This window comes from Octodon degus, unplaced genomic scaffold, assembly GCF_000260255.1.
Source record: "Octodon degus isolate 3935 unplaced genomic scaffold, OctDeg1.0 scaffold00026, whole genome shotgun sequence".
Taxonomy (NCBI): Eukaryota; Metazoa; Chordata; class Mammalia; order Rodentia; family Octodontidae; genus Octodon; species Octodon degus.
Genome location: NW_004524602.1, coordinates 2,671,042 through 2,689,374, shown reverse-complemented (window position 1 = coordinate 2,689,374; position 18,333 = coordinate 2,671,042). Strand labels below are relative to the sequence as shown.

Genomic DNA, 18,333 nt, shown 5'->3' with positions numbered 1-18,333 from the left:
AAGTAGGTGCTTTAGACCACTGAGCCATCTCTCCAGCCCTTAGGTTTTCTTCTGACCCTAATAATGTTTAACATATGAGGAAGTTTTGTTAGCTTAATAATAGCTTTGTAGAGTATACTTTCCATTAAATAGGACACAAGTAGCTCTTTACACAATAATCTACTTGGGTCTTCTCAGAGCTTTTCCAACATGAGAATACACCACAGTTAAGAGAACATAAAAGCTAGGCATGGTGGCACACATCTATAAGCCTAGCACTCAGAAGGCTAAGGCAGGAAAATCACCTCCATGAGGAGTATGAGGCTATCCTAGTAAGGCTCCATAGCAAATTCAAGGCCAGCCCAAAATACATAGCAAGACCCTATCTCAAAGAAGGGAGAGAGGGAAGGTGGAACAGACAGAGACCACTAGAGCAGGGTATGGTATCACATCCTTTGGGAAGCTGTGATAAGAGGATCCCAGTTCAAGGCCTGAGGAGCCAAGTAAAATACAAGGGCTCGGGGACATAGCTCAGTGCCAGAGAGCTTAGGAAAAAGGGGGGAAGAAAGGAATACTGTGGGACAGTCCTGCTTCAAGGTTGTATATGGTGAGATTTTTGGACTTATGTGCAAACATGAGAAGCATAGAATTCTTTATCCTATTGTTAAAATATAATCTAATTTTTAAATGTTCTTTATCATATTATGTAGGGACTTAAGGTTCAACATATCAATACTTGATGAAAAATACCTGTTCCTTATTATGCCTAAGATGTTTGAAATGTAGTGAAATAGTGAGGTTAAGCTTGATAACGTAAATCGTTTGATAATAACAATAAGCTTGTCTTCTGGATGGTTAACAACCTAAGTTTGCAGACCAAAATTAGAGAAAAAGGAGGGCTACAAGGAAAGCCAATATTTTGGCCCTACCCTTCTAAGGTCAATTAAGACTCAGGACATATGAGAACTTGTACTGTAACGTCATGTACCTCGGTAGTGTCCCAGATTTTCTGATCAAGAAGGTTATGGGGCCAAAGAGGAAATCGATCGATGACGTGGAGTGTGCCTAAGGAGAGTCACATGAGGAGAAGACACTCTCTCAGGCTTTCACAGAGAGCACATTGGCCAAGCAATGGCCGTGACTCATCCACATGGCTGCACTGACAAAGGTTCTACAATCTGAGGTACAGGATCTCAGGATAAATCCTGAAGGCATTTCACTGACCTTCTCAAACCAAAAAGCTACAACTCTTGTTGCATAGGTTCTGCTTTACCTTGGTCTTAATCATCCAGTAGAAAAGTAGGAAGATGAAATATAGGAAGTAAAGCCATGTTGTTATGTTGAGCTGTGGGGGACTCACGTCAATAATTTCTGACATTGCCAATTAAACAGAAGACCCAATGCTATTATGGGCTTCTGTACTCTTTTAGAATATTTTGCTGAGTTTACACACCTATAATATTCAACAACGGAACTTAAAAAAAAATTGGGGTATAACTATGAATGTCCATTTTGTATCTGTGTATTCAAAGTGGTTGGGATAGATATATAGTTGCATTCTCTTAATGAATAGAATGATTTTTTCTAATGGTGTTTGTAAGTAGGATCACAAGTCTGCATCTTGTACAGCAATTAACCACTAAGAAGAATATATGCAGTGTATTATTTGTTGAAACTGTACTTTCAATTTGATTTGAAACTGTCTCATTGCTATATGTTTATCAATAAAATTTTGAAAAGAAAAAAAAAAAAGAAAAAGGGGGGAAGAAAACAATATATAAAAAAGGAGAAAAATTTTAAAAAAGTAGATCAGGCAAACCAGCTTTCATGAATCTCCCAAGACAACCTGAGGCCATGCCTTAGCACTTTGCCAGCCATAGAAACTCTTTGATAAGACATCCTTGCTGTAGTAGGAACATACAACGTAGAGAAATGGTGGGTGATTTAGTAATCTACTCCCAAACTGTAAGTTTGTTCATTTGATAGACTGATTGATTGATCAATATCTATCTATCTATCTATCTATCTATCTATCTATCTATCTATCTATCTATTGAGGTAGGGTCTTGCTATGTAGTTCAGCTAGGCTTTAGCACAGGCTGGCCTCAAACTCACAACCATCTTCCTGCCTCAGCCTCCTGAGTGCTGGGTAAAATAGTATCTCAGGTTCTTAAACTTCACAAACCAAAGTCAGACCCCAAGACAATAGTGCAATTCTTTAGTTTGCAAGCGAGCCATTTTTAATATTATCTTTTGACAAATGTCAAGCCACAAATACATTGTGGATGTAACTTTAGATCAAAAGACTAAGTCTCCCAAGTTTGTGTGTGATAGTATGCTGAACTCAGCTGCCTATAATTGAAAACAGCCTGTTTGATAGCTGCTGAGGGTAAATAACTTAAAATGTCTTATCTGGCTGTTTTCCTAATATAAAGTATCATATTTAGCTAAATATTTCAAAAACTCTCAAATATTATGAAGGGCTAGAAATATAGATTTATACATTTTTTTTTTTTTTGCCTTTTTGAGGTAGGGTCTCTTGCTGTATAGTTCAGGCTGGCCTCAAACTCACAACCATCCTGTCTCAGCCTCGTTAGTGCGGGGATTACAGGCATGTGCCACCATGCCCAGTGTCATACACTAGCAATCTGATACCTAAAAAGTCACTACTGGCTGTCTATGAATAATAAACCTCAACTCTTTTATTTTTGGGTGGGGGAGGGGGCGCGTAGCAGGGATCAAACTTGGGACCTTGAGCTTGCCAGGGAGGTGCTTATGTTGCTGAGCTATATCCCCAGCCCTTCAACTCGTTTTGAGATGAGGAACTGGGTCTTATAAGTGGATGGAATAATTCTATTTCCTAGCTGCCTCAAGAGTCAATGGCTTTGCTTTGGTCATGTGCTCCCTTCCCAAGATTGCTGCCAATACTCTTTCTTTTCTCCCCTAAAAAAATCCACTGCACTGCTTTTAAAACACTGCACTCCCTTAAACATACATTTTGAACCCAGTTGCAAATCTACCCCTGGTTTCCTATCACAAATATAATTCCAACTCCTTAGTTTAGCCTACAAAGTAAATCCCTGCTTTAAAATCCAGTGCAGTGTCTTGTGTCTTATTGTCCCAGCTATTCACAAGGCACATGTGGTTGGGGTGCTTTTGTCCAAGGGTTCATGTCCAGCTTGGGTAATACAGCAAAACCCAGTCTCAAAAACAAACAAAAAGGGGCCGGCCAGACAGCTCAGCAGACTAAAGCACTTGCTTAGGCAGAGTGCAGCGGCCAAGGTTTGATTCCGAGGCGAGCTGATTGAGATTGGGCGTGGTGGTGCAAGCCTATAATCCCAGTGCTTGGGAGGTTGAAAACAGGAGAAAACTTTCTTTAGTGATTAGAGGAAGAATTTAACTTACTAATTATCCTCTACTCCCTACCCTGCTATCCAATACTACCAAATATCTTACCACTTCCTGAAATATGCCTCAAACCTGAGTTTCTTTAAGGTAGGGTTCTTTTCAACTTTATTTGCATTCCCTGCAGATTTAATTATACTCAGATATGATCATCTCTTGGCAGCCACAAGGGACTGACTCTAAGAACCCCCATGGACACCAAAACATGTGGATGCTCAAGTTCCTTATATAAAATGGTGTATCCAGGAGTAGTGGCACACATCTGTATTTCAAGCACTCTGGGTGGTTGAGGCAGGAAGTTCACAAGTTCAAGCTCGACCTGGACAATTTAGTGATCCAGAGAAACCCTGTCACAAAATATGAGAAAATTAAAAAGGCCTGGGAATATAGTTCAATCCAAAAGCCTTGTGTTCAATTCTTAGGCTTATAAAAAACCAAATGAGTAAATAAAATGGTACTATATTTGCCCATAGCTTTTGCAGATTCTACCATACACTTTATTCTAGAACACTTGGTACAATGTAAATACTATGTGAATAGTTGATATTCTATACTATTTAGGAAAGATGTCTGAGCTAGATATAGTGGTATAGACCAGTAATCCCAACTACTGAGAAGGCTGGCAGGAGGATTGCAAATTGGAGGTCAGCCTGGGTAACCTAGTAAGGCTCTGCAAAATCTAAAAAGAAAACAGTCAGCCAGATAGCTCAACAGATTAAAGTGCCTATTTAGGCAGATGCAGGGGCCAGAGGTTCAATCCCCAACCTGTCATGCCAATGCTGGCCTCACCCCCAGGGCATGTTGAGACAGCAAATGAGACTGGGTGTGGTGGCATGTGCCTGTAATCCAAGCACTTGGGAGGATGAAAATGGGAGAATCACTACAAGTCTGATCTACGTACTAAGACCCTGTAGACCCTGTACTAAAAATACACACACACAAAAAGAAAAAAAAAAAAATCTAAAAAGAAAATATAATAATAGAATGGTGCATAAAGCTCAATACCCCCTGGTCAATTCAGTACTCCAACCAACAAATCTGTACATATTCAATACAGATTCTACCCTCCATACCACCCCTGATATTTCCCATCTTAGGTTGGTTGACTGTGTTGAATTTTCAGAATTAACAGTTAAGGCTAGGGATATAGCTACACAGCACAAGTGCCTGCCTGGCAAGTGCAAGGTCTTGAGTTCAATTTCAGGTACTCTTCCCCCCAAAAAAGGTTAGTAGTTAACATATAATCAATATTCTCCATTCTGCATAATTTATACTAATCAACCCTTCCAACAACCCTACAAGCAACCCTTCTATTTTCTAAGGAACCTGAAACACAAAGATTAAATAAACTGCGGTTGTACAGCTATTATGAGGCAAAGCCCACAAAATCTACCTTCAAAGCCTAGACTCTTAAGCTTCCATGGTTCCATGCCTCACAGAAATGAAGAAATGAAGTGTCCTTTTTTACTTATTTCAGGCACATAGGAATCAGGAAACTTCTGCTTTCTTTAACCTATCACATTTAATTCATGCTTTCTGCAGTCTCAACCGAGTAAAAGCAAGAATAATCTGGAAGCATTCAAAATTGATTCAATTAGCAAACAATGAACTGATACAAATGTTAAAAGGGAATACTTTCTTTTGGCCTCTTAAACCTAGCAGGGAAGTGATATGATGATGAACAGCCTCAGTGGTAATAAAAGAAATGTAAGTATATGATAATTCCCCATGCAACTGGAAAACCTTTATTTAAAAATGGTAATAGCCAGTAATAGCCAGTGTATGTGAAGAATACAGAATACAGATAAATGTTAAAATGTTATGAGGGATGTACCTATTTGATTGGTAACTTATGGGCACCTATGAAAACTTAAAATGTGCATATCCTTTAATCTATCAATTCCTCTTCTAGCTCTCTATCCTACACATTTGTCAAGTACTACCTTTTTTGCTTTGAGGCAGAGTCTCATTGTGTAGTCCAGGCTGGTCTTGAATGTAACCTACACTGGCCTCGAACTTACAGTGATTTTCCTGTCTCAGCCTCCTGAGTGCTGGGATTACAGGTGTGTACCACTATGCCCAGCTGCCAAGTATATCTTGCAGGAAAGTATGAAAATGTAAACGTTTATCAGTAGCAAAAAAAACAAAGAAACCCTCAAAGGATGGTAAACTATACAACTATTACAAAGGTCACAGTTCTTCTATAATAAAGACAAACCAAATAAGAACAGCAAGGTATGGAATATATACACTGTGGTCACATACATGCACAGCCTCCCACCCACAGAATGTACTGAAGAATTGTGCATTTCACTGTATATAAATTTTGTATCAAAAGAAAAATCCCACAAATATGATATTCACATTCAGATGACTGGATAAAAGTGTATTAATGACCTGTAGTTTTCAATATGAAATCACACTCTTTCCAGCCGGTGCCGAGCAATGGGCATCTCTCGGGACAACTGGCACAAGTGCCGCACGACCGGGGGCAAAAGAAAGCCCTATCACAAGAAGCAGAAGTATGAGTTGGGGCGCCCTGCTGCCAACACTAAGATTGGCGCCCACCGCATACACACAGTCTGTGTTCGAGGAGGCAACAAGAAGTACCGAGCCCTGAAGCTAGATGTGGGAAACTTCTCCTGGGGCTCTGAGTGTTGTACTTGAAAAACAAGGATCATTGATGTTGTTTACAATGCATCCAATAACGAGCTGGTCCACACCAAGACCTTGGTGAAGAACTGCATTATGCTCATTGACAGCATGCCTTATGGACAGTGGCACGAATCCCACTATGCACTGCCCCTGGGCCGAAAAAAGGGGGCCAAGCTGACTCCTGAGGAGGAGATTTTAAATAAAAAACGATCAAAGAAAATTCAAAAGAAGTATGATGAAAGGAAAAAGAACGCCAAGATTAGTAGTCTTCTGGAAGAGCAGTTCCAGCAGGGCAAGCTTCTTGCCTGTATTGCATCAAGACCAGACCAGTGTGGCCGAACAGATGGCTATGTGCTAGAGGGCAAAGAGCTGCAGCGCTATCTGAGGAAAATCAAGGCCCGGAAAGGCAAATAAACCTTCCCTATTGGTTTAACTCATGTAATAAAGGTGTGTATTGTTCTAAAAAAAAAAAAAAAAAAGAAAGAAAGAAATTACATAAAGAAATTAAATTCATGGATGAAGGAATAAGTAAGTAGGCAGATGTACCATAAAGCAAGTACTAGGAAAATAGCAAAATCTAGATAGTGTATCTGATCACTCACTACAAAAATTCTATAAACTTTGCTATATATTTGAAAATACTCAATAAAATCTTGCAAGAAAAAGCCAACAACACAATTTGCAAGCAGTACTACATACTATAAATCTGGAAAAGAAAGATGTGCAGTTAGGGAAATACTCTATAAAAATGATAGTTCAAAAGAAAGATTTCTGCTAACATTGTTTAGAGAGTTAAATGCTTCTGTCTTGTACTCATTTAGTGACTAATTTAAAGATAATAATATGCAATGTATTATTCAGTGCTACTCTATTGTTTTTAATTTTTTTCTTTAACCTTGACCTTGCAAGGCAGGTGCTTATGCCACTGAACTATCACCCCAGCCCCTTAATTTTTTTCTTTAAAAATTTTTTTTGAATGTAGTTTAATTACATCCTGGAAATTAGAGATGAATTAGGACATAGAGGGTATACAGCATGAAATTAAAGTATTTCAATCACTTCAGAGACAATAAACAGCTACTTACAACCTTTACCAATTCATCCAATCTGTAAATAATTACCAAATGCCTGGGCCCCTATGCATTGTGTTAAGAGTTCCAAGACTGAACAAAAAATTTCTGCCTCCCAACAATCAAGTTATCTATGCATGATTACTGCTAACTGATGTGCTCCTCACAACAGTCCTGGCAAATGGACAGATGGACCATGAGCCCTTCTCCTTTGAGGGAACCTGATGCTCAAAGAAACTACACTTGTTCAAGGTCATGTTTCTGGGCAAAAAAAAGAGTTGGACTCTTCCTGAAATATATGATTAATCTGTACTATATGTACTATATGGATGTACTATATACCTTTCAGAGTTGAAGCTTAACACAGTTATTGGAAATCATCTATTAAAACTTTTTTTTGCGGAACTGGGGATTGAACTCAGATCCTTGCGATTGCCAGTCAAGCGCTTATTCTACTGAGCCATTTCCCCGGCCCAAAACATTTTTTCAAAATTATTTTTTAAAAAAGGATTATTAACTGGGGTAGAAAACAAGGATCATTGAAGTGAACAAACATTAAAACAGTCTGGAAGGGGCCGGGGAGATAGCTCAGTAGAATAAGTGCTTGTCTGGCAAGTGCAAGGACCTGAGTTCAATCCCCCGTTCGGCAAAAAGACAACCCAAAACCAGGCTGGAATATGCTACAATACAAAGTAGCATCAAACCATCATGCAAAGGAATCATAAGTGCCAAATAAAGCCTAGTAGGGTGATTGGGACCTACAGGGAACTTCCAGAGAAGGCTGAATAGGGAAACAAGTCTGACAACTTTTGTTTTCTTCCCCTCCTTATTCACAAAAGCTTTGCTTCTATTTCCCCCCTTTTTTTCTTGTCCCTTTCATTTTTTCCCTCTCCCCCATCTCTTGTTCCCTTTCTTCATTCAAACGTTTTCTTCCCATTTCACAAAATCATACATTTTCTTCCTTATTTATCCTTTTGGTTTCTCACAGTACTGACAGAAACAATGCGATACTCATACATATTGTCAGGCCAAATTGACAACTTCTGAGAAATGCTGAAGAGCAGTGGTAAAAGCTAATTACACAGAACAAGAAAAGTAAAGGTCAATTTTTCTACTTCTACAACCTGAAACATTTCAGATAACACTAAAGAACTGGCGTCCTAGAAATCCAGACAATAATTCATGATTATTAAAATCCAAAGGAAAAACCCAATGTTAAAGAATATTACCTTTTAACTAAAATTAAATAACTGCCTTAATGAGGAACACTTTAAAGTATGCTCAAAGTGACAATGTATGAACACCAAACACTGCCATATTCCAAAAACTAGGATGTGTATTCACTTTAAGTGCATTTAATTTACTGCTGATCTCATAATGCCACATATTTTCGTATTGATATAATACTAAAGTAGACCATTTTAGTTCCTTAAACTTTTTTTTTTTTGTGGAACCAAGGATTGAACTCAGACCCTTGTGCTTGCTAGGAAAGCGCTTATTCTACTGGGTCATCCTTTTGGTTTCTCACAGTACTACTGGGCCATCTCCCTGGCCCAGTTCCTTAAACTTTTAAAAATATCTACTGCTGTCTCTCTCTCTTTTTTTTTGTATTTTAGCTCAGTGTCTACAGGGTCTCATTACACAGATGAGACTCATAGTGATTCTCCTGTTTTCAGCCTCCCAAATGCCAGGATTACAGGCACTGTCATCATATCCACTCTTATTCACAGCCTGGGGGGGGGGCAGTGCTGCATGCTGGGAATATAACGCTAGTCTCTGCGTCCCCTTAAGCAGGCACTGAGCTATATGGCCAGCCCTACTTGTCACTTAGAAGGCTGAGGCAGGAGAATTTCAAGTTCAAGGTCAATCTGGGCAATTTAGCAAGATTATGTTTCAAGACTATGCCTGGTGCACAGATGAGATCCCAGGGCTTGGTTGGTTGTTTGTTTGTAATTTAGGGGTCTACAGGGTCTCACTACTTTTTAGATAGGATTTGTAGCGATTCTCCTATTTTTAGCCTCCCAACTCTGGGATTACAAGCAGGTGAGGCCCTACTAAGTCCAGTCTCAATCAAGGAGCCCCGGAGGGGGGGCCTGGTGAGGGCAGGAGGGGGGCAGAGGATCGAATCTGGTCCCTGCATCTGCCTAAGCAGGCGCTTTAAGCCACTGAGCTATCTGACCCGCCCTTCGTGATATCTTTATTTAAAAAAAAATGATACAAAGTCTTGCTTCATGGTTCAGACTAGCAGTGATCCTCCTGTCTCAGCTTCCCCAGCCCTGAGATTGGCATGCAGGGCATGGGGTACCAGGGATCAAACTCCAGTCGTTCCACCTGCCAGGCAGGAGCTTAGACTGCCCAGCTATCTTCCCAGCTCAGATTTCTTTTATTGGTAGTCAACATCACACAAAATCTCACATGTCCTGGTCAGTTTATTTAAATGAACATTCAAGAGTAGGAAGATTCTCTTCAAAGGCAAAGCTTTTAACTTAAGTTTTTAAATGAACGGAACCTGATCCCAGCACAATTGTCCACAATGATCTACTTTAAACCTTGTCAAAAAATCCCTATCTGAAGATTGCCTAAGGAAGAGGGTAGGGTGAGCAAAAGGAGGGATTAAAACGGGACGCAAGGAAACTTGTGAATTTGCTCATTATTTTGTTTGTGGTGATAGTTTCATGGATACATATGAGGAAAAACTTTAAAATTATGTACTTTATTATGTCCAGTTTATTTTATTTGAACTTTATCTTAATAAATCTTTTTTAAAATCTGCCTCTGGATAGGAATGGCAGCTGTCTCTACTAATAAGTGGAAGCTGTGATGCATGTCTATAACCCCAGCACTAGGGAAGCTGGGGCAGGAAGTCTCTGACCTTAAGGTCAGTCTAGGCTGCACAGTAAGTTTAAGACCAGTATGAAATATACAAGACTGTCTCAAAAAACAAAGAAAAGGGCCAGGGATATAGCTTAGCAGCACAGCACCTACCTGGGGGCCGTGTGCAAGGTTCTGAATTTGATTCCTAGTACAAACACTGCCCTCCCCAGCAACCAAATAAATGGAATCTACTCCAGAATAAGGCATTCTATAGTTTAATACTGTTTAGAATTACAGCCCAATAAAACATGAACAACTTATTTATTTTTTGATACTGAACTCAGGACCTGTGCTTGCACCACGGAGCCATATCACCAGCTCCACTGTTTTTTTTTTTTTTTTTTCCTTGTCTTTTTTGGAAATAGGGTCTTGCTATGTAGTTCAGGCTGGCCTTGAATTTCAATGATCTGCTCATGCCTCAGCTTTTCAAGTGCTGGGATTACAGGGACGTACCACCATGCCTGGCTAATACTCAATTTTTTTTTAACTTTTTATTTATGTATATGGTACAGGGTCTCCCTACATAGCTCAGACTCATAGTGATCCTCCTGCCTCAGCCTCCCCAGCACTGGGGTTACAGGTGTGTGCCACCATGTCTGGTTTTGGTGGCCAGCTCAGCATGGGGCCAAAAACAGGCCTGGCACTGATATGTGGTACTGGGTTCTTGTGCTTGCCAGGCAAGTGCTTAGACCACCAAGCTATCTCCCTGGCCCACCACTTATTCTTAACTGGCAAAGACTTTGCCCAACTCATTACCCTTAGAACATTTAGCAATGTTGGAAGACATTCTTGGTTGTCATAATAGGGCAAGGAATACAACTTGTACTCGTGGGTACAGGCCATTCATAGCACAACCCCCCACTAAGAATTTCGCCTAAAATGTCAACAGACGCAGAGACTGACACTCTACTAAGCATACACCTTTGTGGTGTGACTGTGGTGACAGTTTTTAATCAAAGCAGTATAGGATGGTCATCTTGGTAATACAAAGGTATCAATCCTTTACGACATAGGGTTCGCTTTTAACCTTAAGAAGGCGAGAAATTGCAAACCCATATTTTTAACCTAGTTTCCTTTTTTTTGGGGGGGGGGGGAGGTGGAATTGGGGATTGAACTCAGGCCCTTGCACTTGCCAGGGAAGCACTTATTCCACTGAGCCATCTCCCCGGTCCCTAGTTTCCTATTTTTGAAGATATAAAATTCAAAATGCACAAATTAAAGCATAACTACTCAACTGTCATGTATGAATCTAGAACATGGCTGTTTCACAAATTTTAATCCTAGGTTTCAAGTATATTTCTGTAAAGGTCCTCACAACATCATTTCTAGGGTATGTGTGGGGGTTCTTTTTTTGCCCTTGCATCCATCAGATATAATACCCGAAAGCTAAGTTCATAATAGGTCTCTTAAAGTTGTTTTCTTTGTTACTCAAAAACTAAGTTTTTATAATTTTGCTGAAGTTGTCTTTGTGTTAGAACTGCAAGCTCAGTTTTAAGACTGCCAAGTACTAACTCAAATGACCAAGGCGGTGCTTTCTTTTTCATATCTAGATAGTTATATGGCTTTACAAGGTAAGACTTGAGGAATCAAACCCATAGACTCTGACATGTAAGACAAGTGTTCTACCAATGGGGTTGATCTCTAGCACCCTACACATATACCACACAAAGAAAAAAGAGGCACTTGGGAAATTTTTTGGAGAATAATATAGCAATTCTTTGTACTATTTCAGGGCTGGAGATAGCTCAGTGGCACAACTGCCTGCCTAGACAAGGTCCTGAGTTCTATTCCCAGTACCCACCCACCCCAAAAATGCAGAGTTCAAAATTTTAAGCATAAATAGTACGGAATACAGGCCAGACATGGTGGTACACACCTATAATCTCAACATTTGGGTGGATGAGGCAAGAAGATTGCCATTAGTATGGGGCCAGAGAGCCTAAGACCAGGGAAGACCTTGTCTTAAAAAAAAAAAAAAAAAAAAAAAAAGGGCAAGGAATATAAAAGAAAATCCTAAATTACTGTTCTTAAGGTCATCAATATAATATTTAGTTAAGGTAACATGGTTTCTATATCTGAAAATAGTATGAAATAATAAAGAGCAACAGGAGCTATATCAGCTACAACTATAAAGAAAACATTACATCTGGGTGTGGTAGAACACGCCTGTAATCCTAGCAACTCAGGTTATGGGAGGAGAAGCGCCAAGTGCCAGGACTGCTTGGGCAACTCAGCAAGTTCCAGTCTCAAAAAAAAAAAAAAAAAAAAAGGGCTACGGATATATTTCAGTGGTATGGCATTCCTGGGTTTGATCACTAGTAACCAGAATAAATAATAGAGGAAGAGGAAAAGTAAAGCATTTTGAAAAATCTAAGTAAATACAATTAAAAAAAAATTTAAAAAAACGATTTGAGACTGTCCTTAGGAGAGGTAAATAAGCTAAGCATGATCCCACACAGATAATCCCAATATTTTAGGAAGCTGAAGTGCAGGATGGCAAACTTGAGCCCAATCTGGACAACTTAGTAACAGCTTGTCTCAAAAAGCTGAAATAAATTTAAAAATGTAGCCCAGTATGGGATGTACGGGGGGGGGGGGGGGGGGGGGGGGGGGGGGTGGAATAAGTGCTTCCCTGGCAAGCGCAAGGGCCTGAGTTCAATCCCTGGTTCCGCAAAAAAAAGGGGGGGGGGGGGGGGGGGGGGGGGGGGGAAGCTGGGCACAGCAGTGCTCCTCTGCATTCGAGCACTTTGTGTGGCTAAGACAGGGCTCCAAGTTCTGAGGACTACCTGAGCAGCTCAGTAACATTTTGCTTAAAAAAAAAAAGTAAAGTAGATGTTATTACACCTCTAACGGCTTTTATTGTATTAGTTATAATTCTGCCCACCCCAATATAGGCACGTACATCTTTAATTATCTCCCTATGTATCTTCTATTTCCTATGAATCTATATACTGCCTTGTCTGTGATAGAGACCAAAGTATTCATTCAAGCATGCATACATCCTCTAATATTTACTGAGCACACACACTTGCTATGTGCTGAGTATCTTAGGATCTAACAGTAGAGCAATAATGGAAACAAAATATCCTACCCCTCAAGAAGCTTAACTTTTAGTGAGAAAAAAATAATTAAAACAATAGTGTTGGGGCTGGGGAGATGGCTCAGTAGAACAAGCGCTTGTCTGGCAAGCACAAGGGTCTGAGTTCAATCCCCGGTTCCGCCAAAGGGGAGGGGGTAGTGTTTAGAATGGCAGAGAAAAAGAAAAAGAAAAAAGCAGGGAAAGATTTTCATACTGATGTCTTCCAAGAATAAGGACAAAAAGGCTGTGTGGTCAGAAAAGAATAAGGAGATTACTAGTCAGAAATGTCAGAGGGAGTACACCAGGTCTGCACTTATAGGTTGTAATAGCTTGGATGAAATACTCAGACTGAAGTGGGATGTCCTAGATGATTGCAGGCAGAATGTGAAAGGGTCTGACTCAGGTTTCCAAAGTATCATCTGAGTTGTACTGAGAGCAGAATAAAAAGGGGCAACCCTTGGTACAGATGCTGGGACACTGGCTGGGACATGGAAGTTCAAGGAGGCATGGCAGCATTGTGACTAAGTGGTCAAATTCTGTACAGCTAAAGACTTGGGATGAACAAAATGAAAAAGTGGGAAAGAATCAAGGATAACTTGTTAGCTATTCAAGATGAAGTATTAAATGGTCACTGGCTCCATTGATTAGTCTTTAGTAAAGCGAAAGAACCCTACTAAAGAAAGCATTTGAGTTGTCAGCATTGTTTGGATTTTAGAAAAGCAATGTAGTACATTTATTGTGTGAAGTATGATTGAAAAATATTTAATCTCCTCCCTCCCTTAAACACATCCCCCCCCATCCCATTGTTCTGGTCACCTTCTAAAGCATTTTTAAAAGTCTTATTTCATGAGTATCTTTACTTGTGCTGCTGTGGAAGCCTTGAGGTCCTGAACCAAGTCTAAACATTTACCTTTTTTTTTTTTTTGTATCTTAGGGAAGGGTCTACAGGGTGTTCAAGATCTCACTATTAGATCGGACTCCTAGTGATTGAACTGTTTAAAGCCTCCCAAGAGCTGGGATTACAGGCACACACCACCACCACCACCCACGTCCAGTCTCCAGTCTCAATTGCAGTCTCAGTGCACCATCACCACCACGTCCAGTCTCAACTGCCATCTCAGCATGCCCCAGGGGCAGGGCCAGCACGGCAGGCCTTGGGATCAAACCCCCGGCCCCTGTACCTGACTGCAGATGCTTTAATCTGCTGAGCTATTTGGCCGGCCCAACGTTCACCTTTTATGGTCATTTTGATTTAAGTCTCATGGTGCCAGATCCAGTGAATAAGGTGGATGAGGACACAGTGTCCTGTTTTTATAAGTCTGCTTTTTCCTTGGATGCCACTCAGCAACTGCACTCAAAATATTTATCACAACTCATAAAGACATTCAGGAAAGATGACTTCTGGAATTGCTTTGGAAAGTAAGTAGAGGGGCCAGAGAGATAGCCCAGAGGCATAAGCACCTACCTGGCAAGCACAATGACTGAGTTCCATCCCCAGATACTGGGCCCCACATTGGCCCTGGATGCAGGTGCCCACAGTGTGCGCTGGAACTGGGTGTAGTGGTGCAAGCATTTGTGAGGTTGAGCCAGGAGGATCTCTGTGAGTTCAAGACCAGCCTGGGGGCTACAAAAATGAGTAAAAGGCCAGTCTAAATTGCCTAGGGAGGGCTGGTGAGCTGGCTCAGTGGTCTAAAGCACCTACTTAGAACAAGCTAAGCTAAGCAAAGCACAGGGACCGCGGTTCAATCCCCCAGCACCACATGCCAGCCAGCCCCGCCCCTGGTGGGCTGAGCGGGCCACACACACACTAACACACACACACACACACAAAATTAAATATTAAAATAAATAAATAAATAAATTGCCTAGGGAGACCCTGTCAAAAAAAAAAAAAAATCAAGAAAGCCAGCCAGCCAGCAACACAGACAGAGACAGAGATAGAGGATGAATGTGTCTGAACCAAAGGGGAGTACCATGAGGAAGATTAATGACAATGTATCTTTCATTGAAATTTTGTGTGTGTGTGTGTGTGTGTGTGTGTGTGTGGTTTGAAGCAACATCTGGCTATGTAGTACAGCCTGGTCTTTAACTCTCTTTGTATCACAGGCTGCCTTGAAGTTACAGTGATCCTCCTGACTCAGCCTCCTGAGTCCTGGGATGAACACATATTCCACCATGCTCAGGTTTCAGTAACAATTTTGAAAAACATTCACTGTATATTTTGGTCATATATTCCTTCAGCTAGGACTGGGAGTGGCTTGTCATAATCAAACACATTTACATTTCTATACCAAGTAGGACATCCTTAGATCAGGCTGTACTCCTAAATTAGCTGTAGAAGCAAATTTACCACAACAAAAACTTTCCATTTCAGAATTACAAATAAGGGACTATCCTATGTATCTTTCACCAACCTAGATGACATCAAGTCTAGCCCTGGAGAACACCAGCAGGAATGAACAAGGGTCTGCTATCAGTCATGATGCTGGTACATACATACAAGTAACATACATGCAGAGGCAAGAAATTGAAAGGAAGTGGGGAGTATAACACAGGAGGGTAAAACAAGGGTATCGATCAGAAATCTCCACCAGAGGGCCAGCAAGATGGCTCAGTGGTCTATCTGAGCAGTAGGATCACTGCAAGTTCGATGTCAGCTTGAACTACATAGTGAAACACTGTCTCAAAAAGAGAAACAAAAAAAAGATCAAAAGATCAAAAAAAGAAAGAAAAGGAAACAGTGGTTAACCATATGAATATTCTTGAGCAAGATACAAAGTAATATTAACATATGCCAACCCTATAATTTCTTTAACATGATTCCTAAAGTCAGGATACGAAGAAAGCACTCACTCTAGAAAAGTGATTTCCAGATACAATTCATTATTGACATACTAGTCCCTCTAAGGACATTTAACATTCACTTTAAGTGGACCTCTCTTCTGGCTTCTCTTTTTTTCTTTTCGTATTTTAGGGAAGGGTCTACAGGGTGATCAGGGTCTCATTAGTAGATCAGACTCATAGTGATCCACCTGTGTGCAGCCTCCCAAGAGCTGGATGCCACTCAGCAGCTGCACTCAAAATATTTATCACAACTCATAAAGATATTCAGGAAAGTTGACTTCTGGAATTGCTTTGGAATGTAAGTAGAGGGGCCGGAGACATAGCCCAGAGGCATAAGCACCACTGAGTTGCCCAGGCTGCTAGGGCTACACAAGAGCTTCAGGGGCTAGGGAGATAACTTGATGGCCTAAGTATCTGCCTGACAAGTGCAAGGACACAGGTTTGATCCCTAGTACCATATACATGGGATGTCACACAAGCCGTGTTGGGATGGTGGCACACTCCTGTAGTCCCAGCACTGGATAGGCTGGATCACTATGAGTCTGAGCTGCATAGTGAAACCCTGTACCAAATAAAAAAGTAAATAAAAGATTAAAAATATTAATAGCTCTGGGTCAGTACAGGAAGTCTTTGTCTCCAAGAACTTAACATTCACATAAGGAAAGGCAAGTGGAAACATAATTTTACTGTAAATCAGTGAGACATGGGTTCCTTAAGAATCAAGTATAGGGCTGGTGAGATGGCTCAGTGGTCTAAAGCACCTACTTAGAACAAGCTAAGCAAAGCAAAGCACAGGGACCGCGGTTCAATTCCCCAGCACCACATGCCAGCCAGCCCCGCCCCCTGGTGGGCTGAGCTGGCTGCGCACACACACACACACACACACACACACACACAAATAAATAAAAAAAAATTAAAAAAAAAAAAAAAAAAGAAGTATAAACAAGCATGGTGGTGCACCCCTATAATCCCATTTGTCTGGGAGGCTAAGGCAGGTGGATCAGAGGTTCAAGGCCAGCCTAGGCAATTATCAAAACTTTATGTCAAGGGCTGGCCTGATAGCTCAGAGAACTAAATCGCCTGCTTAAGCAGGACACAGCAGGCTGAGGTTCAATCCCTGGTATGCTATACTGGCCCTGCTCCTGGGGCGCTCTGAGATGTTGACTGAGACTGGGTGTGGTGGTGTGGGTCTGTAATCCCACCTCTTGGGAGGCTGTAAACAGGAGAATCCCTAGGAATCTGATCTACATATGGTGAGACCCTGAACACCCTGTAGACCCTGCCCTAAAATACAGGGGGTGGGGGGGAAGACTATGTCAAAAAGGGGTATATGCAGCATGTTGTTCAGTAGTAGGGTCCTATCCCAGTATCCTATAGATGCACAAAAAGATAATAAAAACAGGATTTAAGGTGGTTCTTAGGACCAGTACATACAGTGAGGTAACACATTCCTGTAAACTCAGCATTTTGGGTGGCTAAGGCAAGAGGATCAGAAGTTGGAGCCCATCCTGGGCAACTGCGTGAGATCCTATCTCTGAAAAATTAAAAGGGTTGGGAATGCAACTTAGAGTGAAGGCCTTGTATTCAGAAATCAAGCACAGAGTGCTGCAAGGAATTCAGAGGGAAGGAGAGTCCTTAGGAGAGGTAGAAGGGCAGTTCATGAGAAGCCAGAAGAAGCTGGCCAAACAGCTCAGTGGATTAAAGTCCCTACAAGCAGGTGCAGGGGCTGGGGGTTTGATCCCCAGGTCTGCCATGGGGGCCCTGCCCCCTGGTGTGCACTGAGACAGCAATTGAGACTGGGCATGGTGGCCTGTGCCTGTAATCCCAGCTCTTAGGAGGCTTTAAACGGTTGGATCACTAGGAGTCCGATCTAGTAGTGAGACCCTGAACCGGTAGACCCTTCCCTAAAATACACACACACACACACAAAAAAAAAAAATTAAAAAGCAAACTGCTTTTTTTTTGTTTCCTATTCCTAGACCAAAGACAGCTGAAATATAGTGCTAAGAGACTCTGGAACCTGACTGCCTGAGTTTGGTCACATACCCTATTTCTGACCTCTCTGCATCACTGCTCCCTCACCTTTAAAACATCCATTTGATTGTTCTCAATACCCACAGCTGTCAAGAAAATTAAATCAGTAGTGGACTGCCTAATAATATCTGGGACACAGTAAGGGCTCAGTTAAATATCATCACTTATTATTAAGGAGGAGATTACTTTGAAAAAGCAAGTAGTATTTATTTTAAGAAACAAAGTCTTATGGTGTAGTTCAGGGTGGCCTTGAACTCCTAGCAATCCTCCTGTGTTAGCCTTCCAAGTGCTGGAATTACAACTGTGGGGCACCATGTCTGGCCTGCACTATCTCTTTTTTTTTGAGACAGGGTTTCACGATGCAGCTCAGGCTGGCCTTGTGCTCACTTTTGT

General features: G+C 41.1%; 1 protein-coding gene and 1 pseudogene across 4 annotated transcripts in view; one reads left to right on the top strand and one right to left on the bottom strand.

Moving 5' to 3' along the window:
* The window catches only part of Sin3a (SIN3 transcription regulator family member A), a 79,407-nt gene that overhangs the window by 53,665 nt on the left and 7,409 nt on the right, over nucleotides 1-18,333 (bottom strand). The window lies entirely within an intron of this gene.
* On the top strand, nucleotides 5,830-6,453 carry LOC101580040 (annotated as a pseudogene).